Source organism: Magnolia sinica, chromosome 2 (assembly GCF_029962835.1).
Source record: "Magnolia sinica isolate HGM2019 chromosome 2, MsV1, whole genome shotgun sequence".
In the NCBI taxonomy this organism is placed as follows: domain Eukaryota; kingdom Viridiplantae; phylum Streptophyta; class Magnoliopsida; order Magnoliales; family Magnoliaceae; genus Magnolia; species Magnolia sinica.
Genome location: NC_080574.1, coordinates 4,687,825 through 4,701,112, shown reverse-complemented (window position 1 = coordinate 4,701,112; position 13,288 = coordinate 4,687,825). Strand labels below are relative to the sequence as shown.

General features: G+C 38.4%; 1 non-coding gene across 1 annotated transcript; it reads right to left on the bottom strand.

Moving 5' to 3' along the window:
* Window positions 1-1,580: 1,580 nt before the first annotated feature.
* Window positions 1,581-1,687, bottom strand: LOC131238314 (small nucleolar RNA R71). Its single transcript, XR_009167717.1, has one exon. It is a non-coding gene; the product is annotated as a small nucleolar RNA R71 (small nucleolar RNA).
* Window positions 1,688-13,288: the final 11,601 nt, after the last annotated feature.

Genomic DNA, 13,288 nt, shown 5'->3' with positions numbered 1-13,288 from the left:
TTTAAACTGTTTTATTTTCCGATTAGGCTGACTATAGTGCTCAGATCCTAGTTGTGTTATCTAAGTCGTCATGATTTTGGAACATTAACCTATGTGTGGAACTTTAAAGCTTGGGTGTTGTTTTAATTTAGTTGAATTACGTCCATTCAAAAATCTCAAAATCAAATCATCAGATTAGTTTTTATTACTTAGTTTGTTTTACATTTGATTTTCTCCTTCTTGCAATTCATCTCCCTGTGGGGTCGATCCTGTATTCACAGGATATTACTTACGAACCTCTGCACTTGGAGGCAAGCAATCAAGTTTTTGGCGTCGTTGCTGGGGAGAGACTAAGATAGATTAGATCTGTGTAAGATAGCTAAGGTAGGTTCTTCTCTAAGGTAAGTTCTCTTCTAAACCCTTCAAATTTTTTGCAGATTTTATTTTATTTTTCTTTGAAAATAAATTCAGTTGAGTCTTTCAGGTACTAACTATAGCATAAGGTTGCTCTGTTTGGGATTTTATCACCCAAGTGCTATGGTTGTCCTATAGTTGCTGTTTAATCACAAAGATCATCCGCTGAATCTATTTTCAGATTAACATAGCTTAATTTCTACATTAGTTTTACTTTTATTAATTTATTTTTTATTTTCGCTTTATGGTTTGAACCCTCATGGTCGACCCTACCGCCTGGGTTGTCGATTTATTTTTACTTTGTGGATTGAGCCCTCATAGTCGGTCATGCCGCCTAAGTTGTTAATTTATTTTTACTTTGTAGACTGAACCCTTATGGTCGGCCTTGCCGCCTGAGTTGTTAATTTATTTTTTCTTTGTGGATTGAACCCTCATGGTCGGCCCAGCCGCATGAGTTGTTGATTTATTTTACTTTGTGGATTGAACCCTCATGGTCAGCCCTGCCTCCTAGGTTGTTGGTTAAGTTTTTATTTTTATTTTAAGTATCATACTTGCTATTTGAATTAGTGGTATTTGTTGTGTGGTGTGCATGGTTTATTTTCCATTGGAGTAGATATCAAAACAATCGACTCTTTTCCGAAGGTGGACTAGTTCTAGGCCTTGATCATTCACTTAGAAGAGGCACTCAACATCACTTGGATTTCATGGCAGACCCAGTTGATAATCCAAATTCAAATATGCCAGATCCAATTATAAATCAAAATAGAGAAAATCAACCTAATCCTCCTCTTGAGGATGAAAATGAAGTTCATACGAATGTGTTAAACCAACCATGGACTTTACGTGAGCATCTACGCCTTGAGAGATTAACTTTATCATCTTGCATAATGTTCCCTACTCACATAGGGAATATTGATTTTAAACCAGGTGTGATTCAAATGATTCCTAAATTTCATGACTTGGATTCTAAAAGCCCCTACTTGCACCTCAAGGACTTTGAGGAAGTAATTGCAACATTACAAGTAAACAATGACAATATGGATGTACTTAAGCTTAGGTTATTCTTATTTTCTCTAAAGGATCGGGCCAAAACATGACTCAACTCTCTAAGACTTAATACCATCACTACATGGCAAGCCTTAAGTAGAGAGTTTTTGAAAGAGTTCTTTCCCAAGCACAAAACAAATGCACTCAAACAAGAAATCATGTCATTCTCCCAAAAGGGGAATGAACTGTTTTTTCAAACTTGGGAGCACTTCAAAGACCTTTTAATTACTTGTCCACATCATGGTTATAAACCATGGCACGTGATTGATGCGTTCCAAAAGGGGCTCACCATGGATACCCGTCAGTTCATAAAGATGATGTGTGGTGGAACCTTTCTTGACAAGGATCATAATAAGGCTTGGGATTTTCTAGATATATTAGCAGAGAATACGTAGACATGGGATGTCTCTATTAAACCAGACCAAACGAGACCCATTCCTAGAGAGAAAACATGGATGTATGTCCTAAGAGAGGAAGACGACCTTAATGCAAAATTCACTGCATTGGCTAGAAAGGTTGAAACCTTAGAAATTAGGAAGGTTAATATGGTTAAAGAAAACACTTTCTTAGGTAATTTTTGTAGCATTTGTGGTGGTACAGACCATGAATAAAGAATTGTCCAATAATCTCAGTTGTACAAAATATCACGCATGAGCATGAGCAAGTAAATGCTATAAATAACTACTAAAGGTCAGTTATGCAACCAATGGGAAATACGTATAATCCAAATTGGCGTAACCATCCTAATCTTAGTTGGAGGAATGGACCACAAATTAATGCACCCAATGCACCTCAAATGCCTCCACAAAACAACTTCTTTGGGGCATCTAACAATGCACCATATGTGCCCTCGCCAAAGCGATTATCTGTGGAGGATGCATTGACCGCATTCATGAACTCTCAAGCTCAAATGATTCAGTCTTTAATCCAATCAAATCAGGAATCAAAGATGGTCGTGGTTAGGATTGAGACTCAACTAAATGCTAGGGAAAAAGGCACCCTTCCTTCTCAACCTGTGCCAAACCCTAGAAACACACATTTCATTAGAGACTGAAATACAAGTGAGCTACATTATGAACAAGCTAAAGCCATCATTATCTTGAGAAGTGAAAAAGAGGTTGATAACAAGATAATACTACCAGTAGAAATACCGGAGGATGAGTCACCGTTTTAAGAAAATGATGAACCGGTTATGGTTCAAGAGCCACAACAACAAAAGGATAAAGAGACTAAGTCATATGAGCCTCCAGTTCCATTCTCATCTAAACTTCGGAATCCGACTGTCCCATAAAATATCAAGAGGTGTTGGATGTGCTCCAAAAGGTTACTGTTAATATTCCTCTGCTTGATGCCATTAGACGAATTCCATCATATGCTAAATATCTCAAGGACTAGTGCACTGTAAAGAGGAAATTAAATGTGCACAAAAAAGCCTTCCTTACTGAGAAAGTGAGCGCTATCATTCAACAAAGGGCCGTACCCAAATATAAAGACCCGGGAAGTCCCATTATTCATTGTATTATTGGAAATTTTCAAATTGAGTATGCTTTACTAGATTTGGGTGCAAGTGTCAACTTAGTACATTATTCGGTTTACAAACAAATGGGGTTAGGCGAGCTTAAACCAATCACGATTACACTCCAACTTGCTGACCGCTCCGTTAAGGTACCAAGGAGAATTTTAGATGACGTGCTAATCCAAGTGGAGAAAATCTACTTCCCTGTAGATTTTATTATACCAGACACTAAACCATGTGTAAATGCTAGCGCTCAAGTTCCCATCATTTTAGGCCGCCCATTCCTAATAAACTTCAAATGCAATTATAAATTGTAGGAATGGAATGATGAATTTGTCTTTTGGTAACATGACTCTAGAGTTATTATTTTCAATCTATGTAAGCAGCCCATTGATTATAATGAAATCCATGAGCTGAATTTCATGGACTGCTTGATAGAAGAAGAGGAATTGGAACTTAGTCTGACTAAGGAATTGATTCAAGTCTTTGGGGACTTAAAAAATTCGGATTTAGAAAAAGTGCTTGCTGAAATTTGTGATGATAATGAGAGTATTACCAACCAGGACATTGGTATGTATCAATGGAGACCGTGCACTTAAATTCTATCTATCGAGGACTCGCAACCTCTGCCATCACCAACCAATATTCCAAAGCTTGGTTTAAAACTATTACCAAATTAGCTTCAGTATGTATACTTAGGTGAAATAAAACTTATCTTGTGGTGATCTCTTCATTTTTAGATAAGGATCAAGAGATTAAATTGTTGAATGTTCTAAGGGACCACAAAGGAGCCTTGGGCTGGACCATTTTTGACATCAAGGGTATAAGCTCTTCCACATGCACCCATCGGATCCACCTCGATGAGGACGCCAAACTAATTAGACAACCTCAAAGGTATGTCAATCCAAACATGATAGAAGTTGTAAAAAATGAAGTGATCAAATTATTGGATGTGAGAATCATCTACCCAATATCCAATAGTGTTTGGGTGAGTCTAACTTAAGTAGTCCCAAAGAAATTCGGAATAACTATTGTGCAGAATTCTAATAATGAACTCATACCAACACGTGTCACTACTGGTTGGCGTGTTTGCATTGACTATAAAAAATTGAACCAGGTCACAAAGAAGGACCATTTCCCTCTACCATTCATTGATCAAGTTTTAGAGAGGGTCGCAGGTCACTCATTCTATAGTTTTGTTGATGGATATTCTGGATATAACCAAATAGAGATAGCTCTAGAAGACTAAGAGAAAATCACGTTCACTTGTCCATTTGGCACATTTGCTTTCAAATGGATGCCATTTGGATTGTGTAACGCCCCAACAACTTTCCAATAGTGTATGTTAAGTATTTTTTCAAATATGGTTGGAAAGTTTCTTGAGGTTTTCATGGATGACTTCTCTATATTTGGGAGTAGTTTTGAGGAATGCCTCAACAATTTATCTCTTGTCTTGTCTAGGTGTGAAGAGAAATACCTTGTCTTAAATTGGGAGAAATGTCATTTCATGGTTCAAAAGGAAATTATTTTGGACCATGTTATCTTCAAAAATGGAATTGAGGTAGATCGTTCAAAATTTGACATTATTGCTAATCTGCCTATCCCCTGAACTGTTAGAGATATTATATCACTTATAAGGTACGCTGGTTTCTACAAAAGATTCATCAAGGACTTTAGTACCATTGCTAGACCCTTGACTAATCTTCTTTAAAAGGATGTTCCATTTAAGTGGATAGATGAGTGTGCAAGTGCCTTTAATAAACTTAAATTGTTCCTTACCACTACACCTATCATGCGTCCACTAGATTGGACACTTCCTTTTGAACTAATGTGCGATACAAGTGATTATGCCATATGGGGCTATTTCGGGCCAAAGGAAAGATAAATGACCCTACTGTATTCACTATGCGAGTAGAAATCTAAACTTGGCCTAAGTAAACTACTGAACAACTGAAAAAGAGTTACTTGCAGTAGTTTTTGCGTTGGATAAGTTTAGGTCCTATTTGCTTGGATCCAAAGTGGTCATTTTCATGGACCACTCAACTTTGAAATATTTGCTATCTAAGAAGGATGCAAAGCTGAGACTTTTGAGATGGATCCTCTTACTTCAAGAATTTAACTTAGAGATAAAAGATAAGAAAGGAGTAGAAAATGTAGTGACCGATCACCTTTCCAGATTAGTGTTAGATGATTCCACTGAAGAGATGCATATCCAGGATACTTTTTCTTATGAACAATTATTTGCGATCTCCAACTTGCTTATGTATGCAGATATAATGAACTATCTTGTAAGGGAAAAAATGCCATATCATTGGAAGTCAAAAGATAGGAAACGTTTTGAAACCAAGGTTAGGAACTTCTTCTGGAATAACTCGCATTTATATAAATATGGGACAGATCATATTTTTAGACATTGTGTCCCAGAGGATGAAGTTCAGAGTGTTATTTCCTTTTGCCACATAGAAGCCTGTGGTGGCAATTTTTCTTCTAAGAAAACCACTGCAAAAATCCTGTGGTGTGGTTTTTACTGGCCTACCATGTTTAAAGACACCCATGCTTTCTATGTTGCTTGTGATAGATGTCAAAGGTTAGGAAGAGTGTCCCAAGCCCAACACAACATGATGCCTTTATCTCCAATTTTACCATTGGAGATTTTTTATTGTTGGGGTATTGATTTTATGGGCCCATTTTCATCTTCTTTTGGATTTCTTTATATATTAGTTGGTGTGGACTATGTTTCAAAGTGGATTGAGGCAGTTCCAAGTAGGACCAATGACAACAAAGTGGTCATATGATTCATCAAGGAAAATATTTTTTCTAGATTTGAAACCCCAAAGGCCATCATCAGTGATGACAGGTCTCACTTTTGTAATAAGACATTTGAGGCTTTGATGAAGAAATATGGCATCAAGCATAAAGTAAGCACCTCATACCACCTATAAATGAGTGGGCAAACTGAGGTTTCTAATCGAAAAATCAAACACATTTTAGAGAAAACTATAAGGCCAGATAGGAAGGATTGGTCCCTCAGACTATCCGACGCTTTATGGGCTTATAGGACTGCTTATAAGACTCCGATTGGAATGTCTCCATACAGATTGGTGTATGGGAAGGCTTGCCACTTGCCTGTGGAATTGGAACATAGAGCCTACTGGGCAATAAAGAAATTAAACTTTGATATGGACCAAGCAGATGGACAAAGAAAATTAGAATTAAATGAATTAAATGAGCTAAGGAGAGATTCCTATGAAAATTCTAAAATCTACAAAGAGAGGACCAAAGTTTTTTATGACAAAAATATCCTGAGGAAGAATTTTAAACTTCAGCAAAAGGTCCTATTATACAATTCTCGTCTCCAGTTCTTTATGGAAAAGTTAAGATCGAGATGGACAGACCCCTTCATTGTGAAGAATGTTTATACTCATGAGGCTGTTGAAATTGAGAATCCACATAATGACAATGTGACAAGGTTAATGGTTAGAGATTGAAGCCTTATGTGGAAAACTTTCATTTGGGAGAAGAGTCTGTCCCTCTTCATGAGACAGAATATTCAGATTGATGCTCCTAGGCTGACGGAGCATTTGTATAGGATTTGTATAATATTCATTTTTTTTAAGTGTCACCTGGCAGGTGAGTTATTCATGGTAGGTACTATTCACCATTTCTTTTCTTTTTATTGTTCTCTACGTTATATTATCACTATATTGGGGACAATGTAGATTTTAAGTTGGGGGGTGTGAATGGTCATCCATGTGAAGTTTTTTTTTTAAAGGTTTATGGAAAATTTTTTCAACATTTTCAAAATACTATATAGAAGAATGTGAACATGATATTATGCGAATTCCAGAGTAAAGTTAATACTTAGTCTATGTCAATAGTAGTCAGAATTCTAATAACTAAAAATTATACACTTGAGTTCAATTATCTAATCGCTAGTTTAAAAAGAGTTGTAATTTGATGTACTGAATTCACAATACACCCTAGCTAACTAAGTGAGGAATGTGATATGTGAACTAGAATAACAATTTTTAATTCAAACAAGATTGAATGAACTAGTACCATTGATATATGCTTAAAAGAGAGAATATTGAAGGAAAAAAATTGATGAAAAAAGAAAATTTTATTATAGAACATGAATGTAATGACCATAACAATCATGTCAGTAATCCGGAGTAAGGATGCTTAAATATCTATTACTGTTACCATTACAAGTACGATACCTTATGTTATGAAGCAAACCTGGTGGGAATCTTCATCTAAGAGTGATCTATAATAATGAGAATATGATAAAAGAAGAAATGTTATGAAGGAAATGAAATAATTAGAGATTTCATATTCTTGGAATGATTGAAAGGAGTTATGATAGGGAACATGCATATTTCTCCAAGTTAGACTAGTGTCACGGAGCACCTAAGGATATTGGATCATAATTATTCTAAATTTTGATTAGGTCTTTGAACTCAAGGATGTAATGGATTAGGAAATTGAGATTCTAACTAACTTCAGACTTAGGGTAAGTATTGCTTTGTTTTAGAATTCACATAATGAATGGAGGTATAATTATATAAATTTTTGGGTGTTGAACTATTTTTCATGTTTTCAATATTTGTGGGTAACATTTTTGGAAACTCTCATGAGACTATAACTCGTCCACTAGGAGAAACCTAGGGGTTTAAAGGCTTGTTGCATATGCTAAATGCAATTGAGATTACCTGTGAAAGTGGTGTAGTTAGAATTTTATTTTCATTTTAATTTTGTTTCTAGAATTAATTTTTATTTTTATTTTTATTTTTCTTCGCTTATTTTGCTCGGGACTAGCAAAATGTTGGTTGGGGTGTGTGTTAAGACTCAAATATTGCATAATTTCTCCCATTTATATCTTGGTTTTATGAACATGAATCAGCTTTATATTCTATTTTACTCATGTATGTGTTGCAAGGTGAATTTAAGTGTTTGGATTGAAAAAGGGTGTTTAAAGCATGAATTTGATGCTCAAGAATCACCAATGCAAGGGATGGATCATAGGAGACAAAGATTGAAGAATTCACATGCCAATAATCCAAGAAAACCAAGTGAGGAATGAAGAGAATCGAAGATTTGAAGTGAAGAATCCTGAAATTGTCTTGAAAAAGTGTATTTTAAAACTCTGAAGTATATTTTGAAAAACTGCGCAGCGTAAAATCTATTTTAAATAAACTGTGCAGCGAGAAGTCTATTTTGAAAAACTGCGTATATCCGAGGCGATTTCTAGAGTTTTCCAACTTTGTACAAAAATTGGAGTTTCCTACTTATAAATAGGGCTTCTTAGGGCATTTCTAAGCATTATTAAAAACATTCAAGAGTAATATTTGGGGTTTTTAAGGGGTTTTCAATTTTATAAGTTTTTTTTTTTTCCTTTTAGATCTTTTCTATTTGCATTTATTTCTTTCTTGTTGCTTTCTTTTTCTATTCTAGTTATGTTTTTCTAAGTTCCCTCTAGCCCAAGCCAGAAGGAAAACACATGGGTTTAATAATTCTTTAAGTTATGATGATTGATTGTTTTAATGATGAGAAGAATGGTGTATGCATGTATCTATTATTTAGGTTTTATATATATATATATATATATATATATATATATATATATATATATATATATATATATATATATCCTCTTGTGAGATCCATTTGTTTCCATCATATGAAATCCACATTGATGGATAGGCTTACCCTAGATCAATCAGATTTCTTAGATAGGACAGGTTCTCAACCTGTTATATTTATTTGATTTTCATTATTTCATTGATATTGAATTATTAAAATCACTGGCGCTTGAGAATATATATCAATGGTGCAAATTCATGATTTTCTAATCTTTTATATCATTTATTTAAAATATTTAAACTGTTTTATTTTCCGATTAGGCTGACCATAGTGCTCAGATCCTAGTTGTGTTATCCAAGTCATCATGATTTTGGAACATTAACCTATATGTGGAACTTTGAAGCTTGGGTGTTGTTTTAATTCAGTTGAATTACATCCATTTAAAAATTTCAAAATCAAATCATCAAATTACTTTTTATTACTTAGTTTGTTTTGCATTTGATTTTCTCCTTCTCGCAATTCATCTCCTTGTGGGATCGACCTTGTATTCACGGGATATTACTTACGAATCTCTGCACTTAGAGGCAAACAATCATATACGACGGTAAATCACTAGTTAATTTGTGCCAAATTACATGACCATGATAATTGTACATTAAATTTATATATGAATGTTCTTACAAAGATAAATATCTATGACAGTTATGAAAATGATACATTCATACATTATCTATCATTCATTGCATTTGCATTGTTGATTATATGGGCCCTTCTTGAAAGAAATGTCGATCCTGGTAGAGCGTTACTAGATGCGGGTTATGCTCAAGCCTACCGAAAGGTGAAAACCTACTCAACGGGTGGATGCGAGTTGACGACCTCCAACTTAAGCAGATGAATGATCATTCCATCTAATGCATTCATACGCCATTTGTCACGCCCCAAACTCGGAAACCGGGCTCACAAATTTCCCGATCGCCGAATCTGGCGCCGACAGCCTCCGTAGAACCCCATTCTCGGCTCCCAGCGCCCATTCGCCAGGTTCCGATCCTGGGATGCTACAAGGAGGATTTTTAACATCAGTTTGATTCGTAATAAGCATAACCAAAGGCATAACCCACAAACAACAACCAAAAACTCCATCACATTTCCACTATAATCAAAAACTTTACAGGTACAATGAGCATAAGGGAAATACAATGAAGATAGACCAAAACTCCAAAAGAAGATCAGCCACGCGTCCAAGCCTCAGCGCTGCTGCGATCCAACGTCACCTGCACGCAACGATCGTGCATAAGCTTATAGAAAGCTTAGAGAGTGGTGAAAGTGTATGCTCAAGGTGATAATGTAGTTATGCAGTATCAGAGTAATGCGGAACATGCTGATGAATGCTAAGAATCCCATTAGCCGTACCAAGGCCATGCGGTGCAAAGAATGATGTCGGCCATACCAAGGCCATGCAATGCAAAATGCAAGTCAAGCATACAAATCCTCAACTAAGTCCACATGTCAATACGGCTCAAATCTGGGATATCACCGGGGTCTAGTACACTCCAAGCCAGATTGCCGCCCCATCGCGCGCAATAAGGTGAGTGGAAAAGACCTCACTATCCGCCTGCCAATATCGGGCTCGGCTCGTCAATAGCGGACCCATTCCTCGAGCTGGTCAGACTCAGCCTAGCATTGCCCCCTACTCTCGGGCGGGTAAGGCCGCACCCCCTTCCAACCGACCACGACACAGTGGAAAGCGCAACCGTCTGGTAATCGGCACCCAGCGCTCATGCACCCACTCGGTCTAGACGTTGGAGCAACCTCCTGGTACCATAAGGGTTTAGGGACTTTCACCCAGGGATATCTATCGCACCCCATGTAGAACAGTATTTCCGGTATCCAATCCTGCCAACCACGATGCGTCTGTGGAGGCTATGGCCCTGATGTCGCTAGGGCGTACAGTGACAATATCACACAATGCAAATGCATGAATCACACTATCCAGTCATACAGCAATCCTGCGCGTATCGTGCGCTCATGTAGGGCAACACCCCCTGTACGGGAGCCCCTAAACAATCTGCCCGAAGGCTATGCTATGATCAGTCATTTCTCATATCAAGCATACGTATGATGCATATGATCATGAATCATGGAATTAAATATGTTATATGGGGTGGATGATGCTCATAATGAAGACGGGCCTAGACGGCCTACATATTACACATATGGGCCTATCAGTGGGCCCAAGGGAAAGTCATAATGCGGACATTTAACCACACTACACTTACAATGTGGACGTCAAACCAACATTGCTCCCAAGGCACGACTGCCACAAATATCATTTCATAAGTGATTTTGGGATCACACATTGCAATGGACCTTAGGTACATCCATTGGGCCCTTAAATACATCAAATTAGCCAAGTCATATGGGCCTTACATTCATTAAGTGGGCCACACCAATGGGCCTTATGTACATTGCAATGGCTATAACCCGGGGGCTTCAGAACATATCAAATAGGCCTAAGCTTATGGGCCTTACACGTGTCAAATGGGCCTCGACAGTTGGGCTCCATATGAACATCAAATGGGTCTACTCACCTGGGCCTTATATGTATCAAATGGGCCTCACCAATTGGGCCCCATGTGCACATCAAATGGGCCTCAACTCATTGGCCCCATTAACTCAAATGGGCCTCGACCCATGGGCCCCTAATACATTAAATGGGCCTCGACCCATGGGCCTTTTATATACATCAAAGTGGGCTTCAACCATGGGTCACAAGTACTGAGGTGGGCCTCAATCACGGGCCTCAACATTAGTAAAAATATATACATATAATATAGTATATAATATGTATATAGTATATAATATATATACATAATGCATATATATAATATTATATGAAATATGATATTATATATATATATATATATATATATATATATATATATATATACACACACACACACACGCACACATCACAGTGGGCCCACACACTCATCACAGTGGGCCCACACATTCATCACAGTGGCTCCACGTCCACCGTCCAGGCGGACGGTGAGACTAAAGCACTTACATCACTGTGGGCTCCATGTGGGGCCCACCATAATGTTTGTATTCCATCCAGGCCGTTGATAAGGTCACCTGGACCCAGGTGAAGGGTGGACACAAATTTCACCTTGATCCCAAACTTCTGTGGGCCCAGAAAAGGCTTCTAGGGTGGAGTTCAATTCACACTGTTTCCTACGGTGTGGGCCACCTGAGTCTTGGATCGAGCTGATTTTTGGGGTGGGCCCACGTCAGGTAGGGGCCCACCATATGAACGGTTTAGATAGCATATAGACAGCCGTGCTGGGCTGCTGGTACGCCCGTCCGCCCGGACGCTGGCGTGCGCAGGCAGCGCTGCTGCACCTCTGACGCAGCAGCAGCAGCAGCTGCTGCTGTTTTTATATTTTTTTTTTATTTTGATTTTTTTAAGGATTTTGCAGGTGGGGTCCACCTCTTGCAGATCTGCTCCGTCCAATGGTTCTTCTTACCTCACGACAGTCAAAACAAGCCCAATATTGGGCCTGTTTCAGTGTATAGAAGTGTTAGAGGGTGTTTTAATGGTGAACGCATTGTTTGCCATGCTATGGCCCGCCTGGAAGTCTGATCGGTCCCATCTTTGGGCTCAACGCCTAAAAAGAGCTTGGGAAGGGAATGGATGGTGTGGATTTAATACATACATCAAGGTGGGGCCTACATAAGTGGACCACCTCATTGGCTTGAAACCAAGGTAACCATTTTGCATCCTCCAACAGAAACGTCCAGCGTCAGTGGACGCTGGACTTTGTAAATACATTAGAGGTGGGCCCTGCTTAGGTGGGCCACCAAGTGATGTTAATGGATGGCACGAGTACTACACATATAAGGTGGGCCCCACTTATAAACGGGCCGAATAAAATACCTACTTCATGGTGGGGTCCAACCTGATGGCCCACACAGCTTCACCATCAAGACCACAAAGAAAATAGAAATAAATAATAGAAAAAGTAAATAAAAGAAAAAAGGGAGAGAGATAGAGAGTGAGACCGTGTGATGGAGGGACCCCGGCACTATGGGCCCTCCCTTGCACTAAATCATACATCAAGTGGGTCCCATTTTATGTGGCCCATTAAAATTAAATCCAACGGTGGAGATCCCTTCTCCACCGAATTAAACGGCTAGATGACCCTAAACATACAAGAAAATAAACATCATGATGGGGTCCATGGAGAATGGCCCCATCATGGAATGATCATGATGATCAAGTGGGCCATCGGCCACATCTTAGGGTCCAAAGTGAGATCCAAACCATTGATCGGTTGGCCTCACTTGGCCCATCTTAAAAATATGAAAATCTACCCTATCAAGGCACCCACCACTTGATCTTCTTGCTCCCTTGGCTTCCTTAGTTCCTTGAGCTCCTCTTTGATGGTGGAAGATGAGAAATGGATGGTTGAGATGAGAGATGAAGGGGTGGGAAAGGTGGACCTCACAAATGAAGTTTTCTCACCATGGGGGACTCATACGTATGGTGCTCTCTCTTGGATTTGGATTTTTTGAAAAAATGAATAAGAGAGATAGTTGTAAAGGGAGGGAGAGAGAGAGAAAGAGATGGGTGATGGAGTGATGGGGGATGGTTTGGGTTGAAAATTGTGAAAATGTGTATGGTTGTTGTTGAAATTTGGAAAAGAGGAGTGGTGAGGTGGAAAGAATGGTGGACTTTTGAAAAAGGTG